Source organism: Mesoplodon mirus, assembly GCF_964341445.2.
Source record: "Mesoplodon mirus genome assembly, chromosome: 5".
In the NCBI taxonomy this organism is placed as follows: Eukaryota; Metazoa; Chordata; class Mammalia; order Artiodactyla; family Ziphiidae; genus Mesoplodon; species Mesoplodon mirus.
This window is the reverse complement of record NC_138980.1, coordinates 177038404-177051695: the sequence shown is the minus strand read 5'-3', so window position 1 is coordinate 177051695 and position 13292 is coordinate 177038404. Positions and strand designations below refer to the sequence as shown.

Below are 13292 nucleotides of genomic sequence, written 5' to 3'. Positions count from 1 at the left end.
AGGGGTGTCAAGGAAGAAAGGCTCCAGATGAGATATGGGTAGGATTTTCATTGGGAGCCTATTGAGAAAGAGTGAAAAGATAAAGGGGCAGGAGAGAGAAGGTAGGGAGATGGCGGGAAACTGCCAATAAATATTCCCGGTGGCCATGGAACCTTCATGGCGTCTTCTAAACTCACACAATACTTGCTGTGTCTTGCTCTTTTCAAACACAATCTGGAGAAGGAGACGACTTTGTGTCTGACAGCGTGAGAAACACAGTCTGCCTGAGAGTGTACAGGACTTCGTGAACTTAAGCTCAAAATTAATAAACAGGAATTGTGGGGAAAGTGGAGGACTTCCAAGGCCATGAAATTGGGAGTCTGAAATAAGGAACCAAGTATTCAAGGGGCAGGTAAGTCCCAGCTGGTCTCCACTGGGCAGGCATGATGCATGTCATTAAATGTCTATGGTGGGGGAATAGGCTTGCATTGTAACTCGTTACCTGAGATGAAAAGCTGGGGTATTCAGCCACTAAACATGCTGCACACTAACGATGGAGATTCCAGGGCCCTCAGCCTGCTGACTTCAGCGCTGACTTTCCGATGTGGCTCCCGAAATTTCTGTGGGTGCCAATTTGTGACCCATATGGCATTCCAGTCCAGTTCTTACTCAGTCAGAAGTCAAATTAGGAGTCCTAACAAAATTCTCCTAACTAGGATTCAAGTGGCTGAGGGCCAGCCTGGTCCCAACACCAGTTTTACATCCTCCAACCATGAAGGCCAAGGTGAGGGTCCCAATCAGACACCAAGAGACAGACAACCAGGGGGGCAACAGGTCGGTGTCTGGAGATGACCAGAAGGAGTGGGCACCAACCACAGGACACAGGAATGGCCCTCTGATTCCTGGGATAAGAATATATCAGAGAAGACGGGATACAACTCAGACACTGTAGAGAAGACTGGATCACAGGTCACAAGGGAAGATGTCAAAGGCCCAGTCACTAAAACTGGGTGAGGGGTCATAGCCCAGCCAGGGAAAGAAGACCTGGCACTGGGCTCGGGCCCTTGTGTTCCTGGCACACCTGGTGCTCAAGGCAGGAAGGCCCCAGAATCTGAGTAACACAGGGGTACAGGTTAAGGAACCCCAGCTTTGAAAGTTAGAGGGGCCTGAAGACAAGCTGCAGGTGAATCATCACAGGTCGGCAATTCAATGAAGACCAGGAAAACTGGCTCTTATCCAGTCCATGCAGAGAGAAATTAATGCTGCTCACAATAAAAAAAAAAAAGCCAACATTACGTAAGCAATACAATTTCTAATTTAAAACAGAAAATTAAAGTTTAACTCAAAGAGCAACAGTGCATTGTGAAGACTGCCTTTTAAAGAGCCAGTTTACCAAGGACAAGTCAAGGTCTCTGCCGATGGAGCTATCTTTCACTTTGAACCAGTGTTCTTTTGCTATGGTCAAGGTCAGATTTTTAAAATTAATTGATTATATCAATGAGGACCTACATTAAATGCCTACGCTGATAATTAATCTTTGAGATCACTTCCAATACTACAGGTAAGGATTTCATTTTTTATGAGATTTTGAATATTTAGACAATTATTGAAATTTGTATCATTAACACAAATACATGAAAATTGAGGGCATAAAAACCTCATATCTGTTCTGGGGGTGTGAAAATCAACTTCTACTGGCCTTAACTCAGGATCATTGTAAGCAACTTTTACTAATTATAGATAATTCTCAATATTTTAGCCTCACATAACAATGCTTAACACATATTTTCTAGTTAAAGAAAAAAATCACCTATCTTGAGCAAATTTTATTTTCCTTTCTCTGCACTCAAGTTTAATTCCTCAAATATAAAAAATTACATATTTAATCAGTTTCATTATACACAGTTGGAGGGCAAGATTAGACTAAAAATAGATAACAAGAACTGCCCTCTGAATGTTGTTATAATCTCAAAATGCCTTAAAAATTTCATACAGAGTTAAGCTTTTGTAGCCTTCAGAAATAAAAAAAGTGATGATAACTATTCACTTGATCAAAAAGTTAATTTGCATTAAATGCTCTTAAATGGTGGAAAAGCTCAGAGTTTTTTTTTTTTTTTTTTCTTCTTTCTTTCATATTTGGGCTTAGTTAACACAATGACAATGGAGCTGGATGACTGGAAGGATGGCCGGATGGCCAGATGGACATCTACCCATTTATTCAGCATTGATTTAGCATTTACTATCAGCCAATGCACAGCGGGGGAAGGTACTTTTTTCCTTCATGTTCATTTTTCTTTGGTCTACAAGAGCAACTTTGTACATAATTATAATTTCTGATATTCTTGACTTTAGGAGTTGGTTAGGTTTGGGCTGCCTTGATTCTTCATACAAGGTCTCATTAGCAAAAGTCACGTCCTCAGCTTCTCTAAGGAAATTCTTATCCAACAGGAAGTCAGATAAGACCAAGTAGGAAGAGCATTTGCTCCTAGGGACATTGGCTTAAAAATTATTCTATTCTTAACACTATGAGAATTGTATGGTTCCTTGATAAGAACCTCTGCAGCATCTTTTTTGGAAAGACAATTCTGTTTAAAGACCATAAAATACCCTACTTAAGAAACATCGATTTGGCCACTTCAATATTTCAAAGAGGAAAGGGGGATGAAAATATTATAAACAAATAATTGGACAGCTTTTTAATAGCACCGTGGGATTATCCTTATTTTTTTGCAAGAAATAAATGAAAAGAAATTCTGATGTTGACATCTCTGCAAATGACAAATACAGCTTCCCACACCCACACAGGTTTGTTTGCAGACCTGCACTGTCAATAATCACACCACCATCAAGCTGTTTGCACCAATCCCAGTTTGCTGCAGGCACCCTTCCACCTGGGTTAATTCACCACATCCCTTAATGGGCTCCAGGTGGGAGCTATAATATTAAAAGGTATGCCTCGCCCCCTGTACCTTAGTGCTCCTAGGTCTGTCAAAACTCTTCCTTTTGCACTAAAGGATTTCTCTACCCACGTCTCCTCTGCAAAGAACTGATGGGGTGTTTTTTTCTTCCAGTCACTCTCCTGTGTAACAACTTCTGGAAGAAAGCCTGTATATAATGTCATTGTTAATGATATTTCATCTTTCGGTGGAGACTGCACTTATTCGTTCCTGGTCCTTCTGTGTGCACTGCTGTCTGCTTTAGAATTTAATTACCTGGAGGCCATGGCCTAAATCTGCTTAGTAATGCCTGGTCATCATCGTTAGGCAAGGGTCATATATACAAGCCAGTAATGAAGGTAGAAAGTGCTTAGACGAGGAATGTAAAAGGTAGATGGTCAAAACCAAGGTGTAAACAATCCTACAAGTAATTTGCTGCCATGATCAGATGTGGGTCCACTGGCCCAAGCAACCCGACACCTTTGCAAAGCTTCCATTACCATGTCCTCCTGCGTGTCAGACGAAATCGTTTTAGAATGATTTAGTCTGAAGACCATGTTCCTTTCAAAAAGCGAGAGGGGCCAGCACTCTGACCGAGTGGAACCCGAGTTTTCCTAGTGCAAAGATTCAATTTGTTAACACATCATAAACAGAATCAAATTATTCCAGATTTTATGGTACTAAGAAGAATGTCGCTTTCTGATTTTACAGCTTAGAGAATGACAGTGGTGGGCCAGTTGACAGCAATTTCACAGATTACTTTATTGCTCACCAGCAACGTGGAGGGGTGGGAGAGTCCTAAGAGTCTGTTCCTTGCATTCCCAAAGGAATCACAAAACTGCATCTTGATCCTGTGTGTTCACAGAGGTCCATGTCAACCTCAAGTGTCCAACAGGCTCTTCTTGTGGGAATCCTGAGAGTTCCCCAGTAGTCCTGGAATGACTGGGTGTCAGAGAGGCACAGAACCACCTGGCGGAGATAGGCAGTCACCTCCCCGCCTGTAGGGTGATGTCAGAAGAATTCTCCTGACAGGGTGTGTGTTTATCTCTATATAGTCAGGAAAGGCCCACGTCTCGAGGTCACAGTACAAAGAAAGGAAGGAAGAGAGAGAGAAGGCAGACATGGTGATGGCCCTTACATTTTTAATGGTGTAAGATATTTCATTTGTTTTTTTGTTTGTTTTTGGCTTGTGAGGGAATTATCTGTTAAATGCCATAGAATATATGGCATTTCCCCCCTGCCTTCCACTTCTACATTATTGATTTTTTTTTCCAGTGCAGACATTAGCTCATGGAGCACCGGAGCCAATGAAAAATGACTTCATTCTGCCATGAGCACTTCAGCCGGGTCTACATGACCAGGCACAAAACAAATAATTGATGCAACTACGCAGCTCAAACTAGAGCAAGAGATGTTTTTTTCCCTTTACATATGAACAGCCTTAGTAATTCAAAGTGTAGATGTTTGCCCCAAGGAGAAACATTTTATATTTAATTTGAAACTTTCACAATTGAAACTTATATTTAGGAGTTCTTTTATTTGTTTGTTTGGTGGGAGTGGGTAGCAGGTATGGGGTGGGTGTTTCAAGAGACTTCCTGTAGTAGCAAATTTCTAGAGTGGCTCCACAATTACATGTGTATGTATATATATATATATCCCTTCTTCCTGAGTGGCCCAACCTGCGATGATGGTATGTCACTCCTGTGATTAGGTGACATTATATGGCAACAGTGAAGGGATTCTGCAGGTGTCATTAAGATCCCAAATGAGTTGATTTTGAGTTACAGTGGGATTACCCTTTGTGGGCCTGACTTGATCAGGTGAAAGGTCTTCAAAGAGGGGCAGGACCTTCCCTGAGAAGAAAGGCTCTTTGCAGCCTAGACAGAGAAGCCTGGCTGGGAAGGAGCTTCAGGCAGCCTGTAGAACATGAGAGTGGCCTCTACCAAGAGCCAGCAAAATCCTGGGCCCCTCAGTTACACAGCCACGAGGACATGAATTCTGCCAACAGCCTGAATGAGCTTGCATGTGGATTCTTCACCAGTCCAGACTTCAGATGAGACTGCAGCCCTACCTAACATCTCGACTGCAATGTTGTGAGACCCTGAGCAGATGACACAGCTAAGCCCAGGCTTCTGACCCACAGAAGCTGCAAGATAATATACGTAAGTTGTGTTAAACTGCTAAGATTACATATATATATATATATATATATATATATATATATATATATATATATATATATATATATATTTAGATAAAATCCTTTTTAACAAGTTTCATATGAAGAGAAGTAGTTAACAAGTGTTGGTAATAATTGTACAATGTATTTAATGTGTTTTGTCCCAGACAATGAAATGAATGAGGATGAAGTAGCCATTTAATTGGGAGATTTATTAACTATGGAGATGTTGGTTTTTAAGATCAACTAGAAAAGTTCTTTTATAATAACACTTGTAGGTTCATCATCACATCGGCAGACAAGTGAGTCTTCTCATAACTGAATTTCCAGGATAAAAGTATCTGCAAAAACATATCCTAAATTATGCATTCCAATAAATGGTGATCTACATTAGACTTGCCTTACCACGGCATGGCTTGTGGGATCTTAGTTCCCTGCCCGACCAGGGATTGAACCCAGACCCCTTGCAGTGGAAGCTTAGAGTCCTAAAAACTGGACCCCCAGGGAAATTCCTCACACTAAGTGGTCTGAATATTTCTCTGCAGAAGTGGAGATCTATAATTCACAAAACAAGAAATCCTGGGATATTGGGTGGATGTTGCCAAAACCTGTTTGGAGTTATGACATCATTTCACACAGAAACAATGATATACTAACTAGAATTTTGTAGAAACAGGAGGACAGCAGGCCTGGGAACATGATGCAGGACCTCCCATGACATCTAAAGAGGTTATATCAAAAATGCACATCGGGCAGGATTTATATGAAAAGATGAGGTGAAGAGAGATAGTTTGTATTTCTTTCGTCCACAGACTGCAACGCTTTACTACCTGGGGCAACTGTCAGTCAATCCTGATCATGTGAAACATGAAAGAGAGAATGAAAGATTTACATGGGTCTAAAACAAAGAAAGGCAAGAGAGAGAAAGCAGACGGAGAAGAAAACAGCAAAATTGTCTCCTCTCTAAAGGCAGAAGTGGATTGCATCAATTTAGAGTAAATTGGGACATCTACTAATTAGCGTATAACTTCAGATTATTTTGTGGCTGGGGAACTAGGTATAAAGTACTAAAATTACTCAGAAAACATGTTTAAAACCAAAACACATTAAAAAGCAAAAATAAAGTTTCCTATATTTAGTAAAACAAAACAATTAATTGTTGTTATACCATTTTAAGTGATTTGGCATATATTAAATTGTATTCAACAGATTTTTCATTTTAATTGGGCCTGACATAAAGTAACACTAAAATACTGATTTTGTTTTTTCTGGTGTGTTTTTTTATGAATAATGAATGGATTGTTACTGTATTTATAAATATGCATAAATACAAAGTCATATCTTCAATTTATTATAATATTAGGTGAAGTGTAAAATCTATCCTATGTTTTCTAAAATTGACTTAAGATCCTGGAGGATTTATGAATAGATAATGTTGCTTAATACACTCATAGAGTTTATCAGGTCCTAATATAAAATACTAATTTTGTTTGTTAAGTTTAGGACATTGAGAAATGTCAGGGGAGCAGGAGAAAGCCAGGTTAACGTTTTAAATTGGCTGCAAGATCAGGTGCAAAGTGAAAAATTATACCCAGGTGGATTAGTGTCCTGGGACAGCTATAATAGAATACCATGTTCTAAATGACTTAAAGCAATAGAAATTTATCATCTCAGGGTTCTGGAGGCTAAAAGTCTGAAATCAAGGTGTTGGCAGGGCCATGCTCCCTGGAGACTCCGAGTAAAATCCTTCTTTGTATCTTTCCCAGCTTCTGGTGGTGGCTGTCCATCAGTGGTGGTCCCTGGCTTTCAGCCACATCCAATCTCTGCCTGTGTTGTCACATGTCATTCTCCTGTGCGTGTCTTTCTCCTCTTCTTATAAGAACACCAGTCATATTGGATTAAGGGTCCACCCTACTCCAGTATGACTTAATCTTATCTAATTACATCTGCAAAGACCCTATTTCCAAATAAGTTCACATTCTGTGCTATTGGTGGGCTAGGACTGCACTATATCCTCTGTGGGAACATAATTTAACCATAACAGCAGGTAATTGGAATTTTCCTACATTGTTGTTATTCATTACAATTACTTTATCATTAAACTCAAAATTCATTAAGTTTTATCAAATAAGCACTAGAATGACATAACGCTCCCTTTCCACCTAGGGAACGCCTTACATAAATGGGCACATATAGAGAAAATCCAGATTAGGTTTGGAGTTCCAATTTCCAGTGAAAAGGACAGAATTTGGAGTGATTGTAAAAAATCTTTCCCCTATAGGATTTTCACAATTTTTTTTAAATACTTTTTTTGGCTGCACTGCACGGCATGTGGGAACTTACTTCCCCGATCAGGGACTGAACCCACGCCTCTTGCATTGGAAGTGCAGAGTCTTAACCACTGGACCACTAAGGAAGTCCCAGATTTTCACAAATTAATGCTTACTTGTGACACTTAGGTAGTTACAAATTGCTTATAAATATTAAGGGAGATAATAGTAACGGCAACAGTAAATGTATTACTTAATTTTTGGTGCCTAAAAAGATTTCCCTAGGGTCCTTAAGTCTTATGTACTTTAGTTCAAGGCAATACCTGAGGTCTGTCCCTCACTCATTATTATTATTATTATTATTATTATTATTATTATTATTATTATATTTGGATTAAAGCCTTAATAAGGTCTATAGAGCATATATCATTTATCTCTGCCTTCATTTGTAACCGGACAACCCTACATGGTTGGGTGAATTCTTCCTTAGTGTGATTGCATAGAAAGCAGAGTATGAAGCAAGGATTAGAAGCTGATGTATTGTTAGGGGTACAACCCCAGGGCTGTGTGAGTGAGGGAAGAGATACAGCGGGAAGAAGGGAGTAGTGCCCCGTGAAGGGTCACCATGGGCCACTCCTGTATGCTGAGCCACAAAGAGGTATCTGCTCGGCTACATGAAGAACCCATTGAGTTCGTGAATAGCCCATTGGAAGGAAAAAAGAGAAAGGAATTTATTAGGTGGTTTCTTCCCATATCCTGCCTCTTGTTGGTGGAGATTAGCCTCAAGAGAGTTAGTACCCTGCACTTCCGCATTGTATCTCTCCCAGATCCTTTAGCATCTGCTTGAGAAGCTATATCCCAGACCAGTGGTATGATGTCTCATCCATGTCCAGAAGTGGCACGAGGGCCTGGCCACCAGCTGGTCAGCACCAGTGGGAAGAACCTCATGGTCCTGCCCAGACATTTATCAGCCCAGGTGGCAGCTGAGATGGAGCAAAAGGCTGAGGGTCCAGGAGAAAGGAAGGCCAAGGAAGTCTGAGGAGGGGCTTAAGACATGTCCAGTTCATGGACCTTCTCTGAGTGTTCTGTATACACGATGCTTCACCAGCTCTCAGAGCCCTTCATGTTCTATAGGACACTTTAATTTTTCTTTCATCTGAAATTAAAATGGATCCTCAGCTCACCACCCACCCTTTTTCCATGACTTCTGTCCTGATATTCTTCTTTAACTAGAAATCAAGGTTCTTTGTTTTGATAGATGCTATATCCCTAAATTCTCCATGTACCTTTATTTTTGAAGGAAAGATTAGCCTAGAATGAAACTCTTGAGTCACATTCAATTTTCCTCCAATTTTTACATATATTGCTTTACTTGAAATCTGGTCTTGAGTGTTCCAATATTTTGTTTTATTTTGTTTTCCTTTCTTTCTCAAAGCTTCTCCATCATTTGTTTGGCTGAATCTAGCCAGTAATTAGCCTTGTTTTTTGCTTGTAAAAGACGCTCCTGGTATTTATTCTATTGCTTGAGATTTTCATTTTGCAGCATGTCTACTTGTTTTCTTTATTCCTGGTTGAATATAATACTCTTGATTCATATTTTCTTTTTTTTTTCAGAATATTTTTGACCACATTTCACAGATTTATGCAGTTAGAGAGTGTTCTGGAACCACCTAACATTTTTTTTCCATTTGTAGGTATTTTTTTCTCCTGAGTACCTGAATAATTATTTCTTTACTTTTGCAATTTAAAGACTTAACCTGACTAAATTCAGTGTTCTTTTATTTTGAGTCAATATTGTTCAAATATGGTGTGCTTTGAAATGTACAGTCTCAGTTCTTCGTTTATTTCAGAGAAATCATTCCTGGTACATTTGCCTGTCCCTGCCTAGATCACCAGGTTCTATGACATATGATTTCTGACTTTTTTTTTAGCCTGATATATTTTAGTCATTCTGTATCAGCTTGCTGCATCCTAAAACATTTTCTTTCAAATCAAGTCACATCTGTTTTGCTAACTAGTTAGCAAATCATACCAGCAACTACGGAGATGAACTGTAAACATGTCTGCTCTGCTCATGTTGGATAACAGATTTTATATCTGCACCACAAACAATTAGAAATCAATCACGATAATGTCAGGGCCCAAGCACAGAGAGAGGCAAGGTACATTTATTATAGAGAAGTGATTCTAAATTAAAAAAAAAATGAAAGAAACAAACAAAACAAAACTATTATTTCCTCTAGAACAGCAATACTTAAATATGGACCAGAAATGCCCAGCATTGAGTTGATCTGGGATCCTGTTAGAAACACCCCACCCTCCGTGCTGAATCAGAATCTCATGGGGTTGGGCTCAGGAACCCACATTTCTCTTGCCCTCGAGGTGAGTCTTAGCCATGCCCTCATTGAACAGACACTGGTCTAAAATAGCGCTCCAGAAATAAGAAGGGTTGAGTTAAGGGAATAAACAGTTATGGAAATAAATAAATAAATAAATGGTTAGCAGAGGTGGCAGAGGCTTCAAAACTGTAGAACTTGGTACCTGAACAAAAGCAAGAAAGCATATGGGAGAAGAGGCAGATTGGTAGACACAGTGGAATTGAGATCAAGTGAAAATAAAGTAACATATTTCACCCTAGAGAGGACAATAGAAACTCTGAAGCTGAATGGTATTTCCAGGGAGATACCATAGAATTAGAACAACCATAGCTAAGGGCAGAGCAACAGCCATAGGTGAGGGGCAGAGAGAACACATGGAGCTGGCAAAGGAATATCACAGAGGGAGAGGTGCCAGAAGAGACAGGGTTCCGCAAATCAAGATTCCCAGAATACGTGGATGGTCAACATGATGCTAATTTTATCTTTGTAGAGAGGCACTGAGCAGCTGTTTGGATATAAGACACAGCCACGTATATATCTCCAGTCATAAATATCCTAAAGGAGTTACTATTGCCATTTGGCCTCTGCTCTGAGAAGACCTTCAAAGAAATAACTTACAAAGTATCAGCACAGTCATGGCACAGATAATGTGCCTAATCGCAGCCGGATTTCCAACAGGAGAGAGATGGGAGTAGCATGAAAACAGACCCAGAAGGGGTCCGGAAAAGGCTGTTTGACTCAGGGGGGTGACCCCAGAGTCAAACAGCCTTCCCTGGTGGCCAGCAGGGAAATGTCATTCAAGCTGCAAGAAGCAAAGTGAACTGCACAATGAACAGAGGTTTTTTCACTTCAATTTTTAGATAATACTGACAAATAAAATTAACCAGTTTTCAAATGGCCATGGACAGGTGTTCTCCAATTTGTGCTTATTCAAGTAAACTCCAGGTGAGAGAAAATAGGTTATCATAAAACCTGATTCCCAAACCCAAGATATCAAACTGATTTTATTAGCAAGTTAAGAAGTATTCCATCTTCACATTCACTGGTTGTGAATGTTACCCTCATGCTCTGTCGGCTGAGCACTTATTAATTCCTGAATAAGGTACAGCATGTGGACTCAGTTTATTGTAAAATGCATCCAAGGTTTGACTTGATGTAAACTACTTGGGCAAGATATAAATAAAAGGCCACATAAACATCAGCCTTCTGAATTTTAAAGGTCAAATTCTGTAATCTTTGTCATCCCTACTTGTTAGGAGTTGTTCAGCTCTTAGCTGGTTTAGTTAAAACAGACTGGTGTTTTTGGATATTCTTTCTAATATTCCATTTTTACATTTCAATGCCTTGGAAATAAAGAAGAAAGCTATCTGCTGGATCATTAAAAATGTTATCCTTTAAAGCTAAATTTTATTCTGAACTAAAACTTGTAAAAGAAGAGATCACCTTCAAAATATATTCATCAGTGCTATAAGAGATAAATGAAAAGATCCAGAACTTGGTTGAGACATGAAATTTGTACTTTAAGAGGTCCTAAAGTTAGAATCATCAAACTAGTCTAAACAAACTTAAATACCATCTATGTATCCAGATGCTAGGAGAACTCTGCATGTCTGCCCTGAGTCCCTTCATGTGGTTGGGAGCAGGGCTCTCTTTGGGACTCCATGTATCCATGGTTATTTCTCTGCTGAAAGGGGCCTTCACCCACTGCAAAACCCCTTCCCCTTGAGTTTAACAAACAACCTGTCAGTCATGGAAACTGCAGAAGAGCTCTATGTATGGCATCGTTCCCCATAATCCCATCCTGTGATTGCTGTTAGTACATCTTGCTATGCCATGACTGAATTTACAGACAGGCAGTAGATGAAAACAAAAGCAACAAATCAGGTCTGCAGAACAAAAAAGTGAATCTCTGTAGGACATATTTGCGGAGTGGCTTGCGGTCTATCATTATCAGAATGAGAACTGCAAACCTGGGGCCAGGATCAGACAGCCTGGGGTAACCATAGCTACTTCAGGCTGAGCTAATCCCCCTAGCTTTAGCATGGGAGGGGATGGGAACCAGCGGGGGAGGGGAAGAGCAGCAGCCCAATCATGAGATCATTCAAAACAGACTTGAGCAAACAAGTTTCTAGAAGGCTGTACTGTTTAAAAAGCCACAGATGCTGACTATAATTTAATCTCAGATTGGTAATTTATCTAAGTTGTTTTGTTGGAATTTGATTTAGATTCTGTTCAAACATGTTGTTTGTAATAAAGATCCTCAAATATTTTATCCCAGTGGCCATGTTTTAAGTTGATAGAACAAGTTGCTTATTGCTATGGAGTGAATGTGAGTGTCGTCCCAAAATTCACACTGAAGCCCTAATCTTCAAAGCAATGATATTTGGAGGTGGGGTCTTTAGGAGGTAATTAGGTCATGAGAGTGGAGCCCCATGATGGGATTAGTGCCCTTATAAGAAGAGACAGGAGAGACATGATCTCTCTCTCCACCAAGTGAGGACACAGCAAGAAGATGGCCATCTACAAACCAATAAGTAAAAAAGAAACAAACATGACCCATGGCCTTGGTTGTGGACTAGGTCAGGTTTCTCAAGTTGAGGCCATAGGCTGCTCTGTGCTGACCTACCCAGGCCTGCTAGGACCAGCCCATCTCCCTTCACCATCCCTCCTCCAAGTGCTGATGAGGAACTCAACAGCCTCCTAGATTTCCAAGAGGACTCTATTCTCTGTGGCATCAACCAGAACATTTATGGGAAAAAATAAAATAGGAAAATTTTGGAGAGATCCATTTCTTTCATTCCTCAAGCTACCACACCCTATCGGGGAATTAAGATGAAAATAGCAGAAAAAGGGTCATGGTTCCTTCTTAGGCTCTGGTGAGCAAGATAGACACTGTGATGATAATTCCTTACCTGCTCTTAAAACAGACTTGAGGTCCCATCCTCTCAGGCTAACACATCAATCTTCTACAGGCCTTCACTGAATAGCTTCCGGAAGCCTTGCTCATGGTAGCTGTTTCCCCCTAACCTCCTCCATGCTCCCTCCCTGTCCCCCACTCCTCCCTCAGACTGACCTTTAGAGGCACCAGTGGCCTCCTTTGGTGATGCAATGATCACATCTCTGTCCTTAGCTGAGCTGACCACACAGCAGCACCGGCCACAGCTGGCCACTGTTGCATCAGGCTCTTTGGCTGTGTCCCTCCTTGTGCAAAGCCAGCTCTTCCTCCTTGGTCAGCTCTCAGCTTAACCTCATCAGCCAAGCACAGGAGCCTTCCTGGCTCTCCTACCACATCACTTTAGTCACACCCACTGCATAAACTTGGCATCACTTCTCAAGATTTCCTTAGTGGTTGGTTCATTATGTGCTGTCCCTGCAGGAATATAGAGCAAGATGCTGCTGGTCTGCTCACCATCTCACTCATCAGCACTCAGATGAACCGCAAAATAGTAAAAGCTCAGTAAATCTTAGCAACTTTGTAAATAAAATTAACCAACTGATGGATATAAGATATTATTAACAACAACAGTGGAAACTGTGTTCTATGAAAAAG

General features: G+C 40.4%; 1 protein-coding gene across 4 annotated transcripts in view; it reads right to left on the bottom strand.

Annotated features, from left to right (window-relative positions):
- SEMA5A (semaphorin 5A) overlaps positions 1-13292 on the bottom strand; it is a 492799-nt gene that overhangs the window by 120242 nt on the left and 359265 nt on the right. The gene's annotated exons all lie outside the window — the stretch shown is intronic.